This window comes from Amblyomma maculatum, chromosome 7, assembly GCF_055883805.1.
Source record: "Amblyomma maculatum isolate TAMU_Amacu chromosome 7, ASM5588380v1, whole genome shotgun sequence".
NCBI lineage: Eukaryota > Metazoa > Arthropoda > Arachnida > Ixodida > Ixodidae > Amblyomma > Amblyomma maculatum.
In genome coordinates this window covers 3,829,103-3,836,454 of record NC_139350.1, presented here as the reverse complement: position 1 = coordinate 3,836,454, position 7,352 = coordinate 3,829,103, and the positions used below count along the sequence as shown (strand labels likewise).

Here is a 7,352-nt window from a genome sequence, read left to right as displayed (position 1 = left end):
ATGCCACCTCTGAACAATGTTGTGAATTATGACCAGCACTGCATAGACGAAGTGTGTAGAATACTTTTCATTTACCTGTATGCTCATGTTGCAGTTGTAACTTTGCTCAACAATGAGTTTTGTTTGATTCCAGACATCAGAAGCGGTCTGTGACCTTCCGCCTGCACTCAGTCCGGAATATGACGAGCAGCAGGGAATGAGTGAAGTGAGTAGAACTCTTTTCAACTCTATTAATGAGCATGTTGCTGTTGTAGCTTGGCTCAACAGCGAGTTTTGTTGAATTCCAGATGTCAGAGGTGGTCCATGACCTTCCACCTGAGCTCAATTTGGAATATGATGATCAACTCCAACTCCAAAAAAAAACAGGACATGAGTGAAGTGAGTAGAACGCTTTTCAACTCTGTATGTGCATTGGTAGTTGTAACTTTGCTCAACAATGAGTTGTTTGATTCAAGGCATCAGAGATGGTCCATGACCTTTCACCTGCACTCAGTCCGGAATATCATGATCCTCAGTGCATGGGTGAAGTGAGTAGAACTCTTTTCAAGTCTATGTATGTACATGCCGCAGTTGTAACTTTGCTCAGCAATGAGTTTTGTTTGATTCCAGACATTAGAGGCAGTTCATGTCCTTCCACCTGCACTCAGTCTGGAATATGATGATCAGCAGGACATGAGTGAAGTGAGTAACTCTTTTCAACTCTATGTATGTGCATGTTGCAGTTGTAACGTTGCTCAACTAAGAGTTTTTGTTTGATTGCAAAGAAAACTATCTTGTATCAAACAAAGCACATATGTGAAGTAAAATTGTCCACTTTAATTAACACTTTGTGCATATGCACTTCCTGTGCAAACCAAATGAAAACGCTGTACAAAAGTGAGTGTTCATATGTGTTTAGGGCCAGCCTTATCTCATTCACTGCAGGGTGCAAACTCCTGCCAATGCCCCCCCCCCCCCCCCCCCTTAGCCATGAAACGCATCTTTTTCCTATGTTTACCTTTTCTCAATTCCTTTTTAAGGAGGGGGGGGGACATCTGAAGTTCAAACAAAATTATTTTTAAGTATGCAACTGCTTGCAAGTATTTTTTTATCTTTAGTTCATATCTCCCTGCAAGATTCACGCAGCTCACCCAGTGACAGAAAAAAAAAACGGAAATGAGACGTTCACAAACAGCACAGTAAAGTTTCTTCAACCCCTTCCCGCTTCCTTACCTCGCGGCGCTATGGCACGAGTACTGTGTATGCATTCCAGTGTAACACAAAAGAAGGTGGAAACTACGCCATGTCCCGAGGCCTTCGCAGGCGGTTTTTGGAGAGGCAGGCTTCCCCTTCGCAGCCCTCGTTTTCGGGGTTCTGCAAGCAAGCTTGTTGCTTCCCTCACTTCTAAGAGCATACAGCTAATGTCTTGAGTGAAGGACAAAAACAATGAGGAAGCTGGGCTTAGAGATGAGGAGGGGGGAGCTCTCAGTGCAAATCGGCGCCCCGTTCATGCTGGTGCTCTGTGCGACCGCACTGCTCGCCCACCCCAAAAGTCCGGCACTATATGATACCTCACATGTGTTTGGTAGTCTTGACAGACCAGTAGTGTGTTCTAGTTTAATGTGATAGTTATTTTGGTTATCATGTTGCTTTCTGGTCAGGTTGTCAAATGCTGCTGTGGTAGAAGTGTGCTGTCCTGTCCACATCAGGTTTCTTGCATTCATATCCTACTGAAAAATTAACAATATCTAAGAAAGGCATTTATGTAAGATGAGGGGTGTTCCTTTTTTCCTTTGTCTTGGTGTAGAAACCCAACCCTCCCGCCTTTTGTTCACTATGTGCCACTCACTGTTCAGTGCTCAACGCCACTTCCAGAATGTGTGGAGAACATAGATATTCTATTGCTTATACCACATCTCTTACATTCTCTATGTTTGGGCCTTATGATGTCAAGCTTTTGGTGCTTCGGTGGTATATGTATGCCATTACTGCTCTTAATTCCCAATATTTCCGCAGCTTTTGCTGCATTTTGTTCAAGCAACTGTACGTGCAATGTGCTGGTATAAATGAACTGCCACAATTCAAACGTCTGAATTCCAGCTACAATGGGAACAACCCCCACCCCCTTTTTTTTTGGGGGGGGGGGGGGAATTAGTTTGAATATGTTTTTTTTTCAGCTGCACTTCCAGCACTGTATATTTTTGCCCAATTTAAAATTATGCATATTCTCTCAATAGACATAGTGTATAATAAAAACTAACATTGAAAGGAAGACCAGTCAAAAAAGAACGAGGATGAGAGGAGAAATGTACATCACCACAACTCATCGTGGTATGCGCGCCTCTCTTCTCGTTCTTTTTTGACTGGTCTCCCTTTCATAACAATGTACCAACTGACCCAGATATCCAGTCTTGTGCATAACATTGAAACTTTCCGTACTTCGAAGCACTTTGCTGTCACATTTTGTTATACTTAATATAGGATGTTAATGCATAGTTTTCTACAGCAGTTCATTTTTTCTCAATCTTGTCTCTCCCAAAGGTGTCTAAATATGACCAGTCCACACAGTGGGAAAGACACCGCTATGATGACCACTGTTACGCACAGCTGTCCCCTGTTCGGATTCTGCAACAGTCATTTGCCAAGACTTTGTCTGGAGATGACATCCGATTTTACACTGGACTACCAGAAGGAGCCTTCCGCAACCTGCTGACGACCATCTCCATGCTCGCTAAAAAGCCCAGTATTTTGTCCAAAGAGGACGAGTTGTTGTTATATCTGATGAGACTACGTCTTGGCTTGTAATACGGCCACCTGGCTAGAAATATTTTTCGGATTTCTGTATCAAGTGCTGGCAACCAGTTTAGGTACGTGCTTGGCATACTGCATAAGGCAATGAAAAATATTGTCACATGGCTTCCAAAAAGCTGTATCCAAAATAGCATGCCTGAATCATTTATAGAGAGTGGGTGTGGCCAAACCACCTGTATCTTGGACTGCACAGAGGTCAAGTTGCAGCGTCCCAAAAAGCTGATGCCCAGGGATCAAACGTATAGTAACTATAAGGCCCAAAATACAGTAATGTTTCTGGTGGCCATATCCCCTAGTAGTTTAATCATGTCTGCCTCAAATGCCTATGGAGGCCGTGCCTCAGACGTATTTATAACACGTGACTGTAGCATTACGGATTACTTTATCAGTGGGAATAGAATTATGGCTGACCGGGCTTTTATGCTTAATGAGGAGCTGCAAGTGCAAGGTGTTGGGCTGAACACACCAACCTTCACAAAAGGTTAGTGCTCAACATTTAGGATCATTGTAATCAAGCCGGGGACCAGCCTCTGCCATGTTTTTCTTTCCTTGAAATTGCTGTTAGAGACAATGGGTTATCTATTTTCTTTTTTCTAGAGTACTATAATCTCATTTTCTCTAATCCAAGCTTCTCTCTTGTCTCCCATTACCCAGCTTTACTTCTCTAGCAGACTGTGCTGGCTTCAATCTTTTTGAGGCGATGAGTATTGCTGGGATGTACATGTATACGTATTTTTGTTCACATTGGTAAGCAGTTTTTCCAAGAAAGCCTCAAATGGGATACAGTGCTATCACGAGATGGCGCAGCTACACTGCTGAAAGGAAATGGGATGAAAGGGCATGGAATGCTCCACAGATGTGCTTTGATAGGAAAGCAAATTTTCGGCAAGTAATTTGTTTTCTTCTCCAAAAGCGCGGTAGCTCTACACCTCAACAAAGGGCATGATTTTGTGGCCAACTATTTGAGCTCGCCTGACTCAGCCTGTGCCTTTCACGTGAACTTTTCGAAACAAGAGAAGAAAACTTGCACCACAGATGCTTTGAGAGATTTCCAGCTTCAAATGGGGCCATGTCAAGGCATGAGGAAGTCACAGCAGAGGCTTGATATGCAACAGCGTGACGCGAATCTCGAAACGGATGCCTAAACATCAGCGCCGGTGTTATTCAAGCAGAGATACGAAACTCGAAACTAAATAGCCCGCAAGCAGCCCCTCTGCTCGGTCACTGGCGGCTACCAAATATCCGTTCGAGTCGTGAAGGCGGGGATGAAAGCCTTGTTGAAGAAAGAACTCGGAAGCTCCCGCGTGGGGAGGACGCGGTAAAATGTTTTGCGTTAGGCGCTTATCGCACTATGGCCGTATTCGCGGTTTCGAAAAGTTGCATGTGTTCGGGATCGAAGTGTGCGGCCCAACCCGGCCCGCCAGAGACAAATATACCCTGGCGCGGACCCGGCCCGAGACCGAGGGAGAGGGCTTCCGAGCGGCCCGAGCCCGGCCCGCAGGCCGAGCCAGGTACTGGCATTCGGGCCGGTCCGAGCCCTTGCACAGCTCTAGAGCCGATCCTGCCCTAATCCAGCGCACAGATACCTTTTCCTCCCTGGTGACATTACAGGGGAGAGGGTACGAACACGGAGTAATTAGGGCGCGTGTTTGCTGGCGCAAAGATTATTTCTCGGGAACTTATGGGACAGGAACGGATGTGGGGGAAGAATGGAAGATGGCGGCATGTCTCATGTGTAAAAGTGTGTCATTGTATCCACATGGATATTATGTACATTGTTAGTATGCCCGCGAATCCAATGTATACGCACAGGACAGGGGTATTTTTTGCAGAGCTGGTGAATGGATTGTGTAATTTGGAATGTGTGCCGGACAGCCTGCTTAAGAGCGGCTAGGGAGTCAGTGTAAATATGAACAGTATCAAATGTGGGTTCGAGTAGGAGGAAAGGGTGTATCGCCTGAAGCTCCAAGGCAAGGGGGTGCATGTATCCATGCTATACGTTGTGCGAGTTAAGGGGAGGATGGGAGGGACAGTACACAGAGGTAACTCCCTCCAGAGCTGTGTGTGATGCATCGGTGTATATTATGTACCCTGAAGGCAAATTCGAAGCTGATATCGACGGCAAAAAAGTGGAACGATTTTCTGTGAGTTAACAGTACGAGAAAAGAGGAAGAGTGTGTAAGCGATGGAGCTGAAGCGACCTTTTCAGTGCTCTGCTTGTCTCACGCTGGTTGATGAGTTCAGTTAATGTGTTAAGCTGAGCGTACTCTTGCAGAACGTGTATGGGTGTAAGACGAGGAAGATAGGTTATTGCGCGCATAGCCTCACGATTGATAGCATCAAGGGAGTCCCATTGGCGACGTGTGAGGCGCTGAAATTGTGCGTGGTACACCATCCGTGGCTGAAGGATCCCTTTCCAACCAAAGGTGCCGGAGAATTTTTCCATTTTGCACGGCAGGTGGCGCTCGCTTTTCCGCAAATGGTCCATAGGTTCCGACTACAAATATTTTTGCCGGTAAGGGCATTGCAATAGACTTTATGCAAAATTGCTGCCTCCTATCAGACCTTTAGCGAACCACGCGACGGGACGACATAATGAAGTGTTGAGTGAGTCGGCTGTGCTGCTGCAGTGCAGCGCTGCTGCGGCTACTGCCGTCGCACTAGCTCCGTCTTTTTAGTGCCGTGGTTTTCGGCCTATTTCCTCGCATTCAGAGCAAAAGATGAGCAAAATATGGACGATGCACTTGACTGCACTGCGTACACTCCCAGTTTACTTCGTAAAGCGTTGCCAAAGCTCATTGCGAACGGCGACATAAGCATAGCCACAGAGGCACTTCCAATTGCTCTCTCAAATACGCGTCCATGAATAAGTCTAATATTACTTCCGAGCGCGTAAAAACACGGCTGCAATGTTATTACGCTGTGTCACTTTGATGGCTTTCGAGTCCAGCGCGAGCCATGTTCAACATCTTACTGCGCCCGGCGCTCGTCCTCTATCGTTGGCGTTCCCGTTGAGCGAATACGCGTATACGAAGGAGCCTGATTTTTTAAATACATTGTTACGGGGAAGATTCACAGTCCGATAGCTGCCCGCACAACTAACATTGAAGACAGCACAGATCTCAAGGTAGATATACCATGGTAGCGAAGGCTCCATAGACGCCCATTGGTCCAAAAAATGGCGGCTCATGGGCACCGCCATATTGGGGGCGGTGCCCATGAGGATCTAAGTGCTGTTCTTCGGCAATGTTCGAAAAGACTGAGACAGACAAGACACATGCGTCATCTTCAGAGTCGGTAGGACTAGGGTAGTCGATTGGATGACGGGACAAGCAGTCTGCATCTTGGTGAAGCCGGCCGGACTTATAGACGACGGAAAATATATGTATTCTTGTTGAAGCACCTAGCGCCCCAAACGTCTTGTAGGATCTATGAGGGAGGAAAGCCAACACATGGCATGATGGTCTATTATAACAGTAAAAGGGCGGCCAAACAAATAAGGACAGAATAATGTAACAGCCCAAACAAGCGCCAGGCACTCTCACTTGTGATAGAATTATTTTGTTCGGGTGTCGATATGAGGCGGCTGGCATACGCAATCATCATTGCGCTGCCGTGTTGTCGCTAAACGAGTATAGCTCAATGTCATGGCCACTTGCGTCGGTGCGGAGTTCAGTATTGGCGGATGGGTTGAAATTGGTCAAGACGGGCAGATTAGTGAGAGCAACAATAAGCTTCGAGAAAGCTGCAACTTGTACTGGCCCCCAAGACAATGAAACGTCTTTCTTGAGGAGTTGGGTAAGAGTACGAGCAAGGGCTGCGAAATTCGGGACGAATCGTCGGAAATAGGAACAAAGGCCTATAAAGGAACAGACATCGCCTGATGAACGTGGAGTGAGAAACTCTCTGGTGACACTATTGTCAGGTTCAGGCTGAACGCCGCCAGCATTGACCAAGTGACCAAGGGCAATAATTTTTCTGTGACCAAGGCTGCAGTTTTGGAGTTTAGTTGAAGTCTGGCGCGGCGAAAAAGTGCAAGCATTGTAGAAAGGTGAAAAAGATGGCTGTAAAATGTAGAGGAGAAAAGAATTACGTCATCAAGATAACACGAACAAGTGGTGGACTTGAAGCCTCGGAGCAGAGTTCATCATGCGTTCAAAGGTTGCTCGGGCATCGCAAAGGCCAAAAGGCATGACTAAATTGATAGAGACAATCAGGATCAACGCTATTTTTTCAGTCTCTCGTCGACAAAGATCTGCCAGTAAGCGGAACGAAGGTCGATGGACGAAAAATAGCTGGCTACTACCTACACTGCCTGCCTGCCTGCCTGCCTGCCTGCCTGCCTGCCTGCCTGCCTGCCTGCCTGCCTGCCTGCCTGCCTGCCTGCCTGCCTGCCTGCCTGCCTGCCTGCCTGCCTGCCTGCCTGCCTGCCTGCCTGCCTGCCTGCCTGCCTGCCTGCCTGCCTGCCTGCCTGCCTGCCTGCCTGCCTGCCTGCCTGCCTGCCTGCCTGCCTGCCTGCCTGCCTGCCTGCCTGCCTGCCTGCCTGCCTGCCTGCCTGCCTG

At 47.2% G+C, this 7,352-nt stretch overlaps 1 pseudogene; it reads left to right on the top strand.

Moving 5' to 3' along the window:
* LOC146182615 (uncharacterized) lies at positions 1-3,276 on the top strand (annotated as a pseudogene).
* Positions 3,277-7,352: the final 4,076 nt, after the last annotated feature.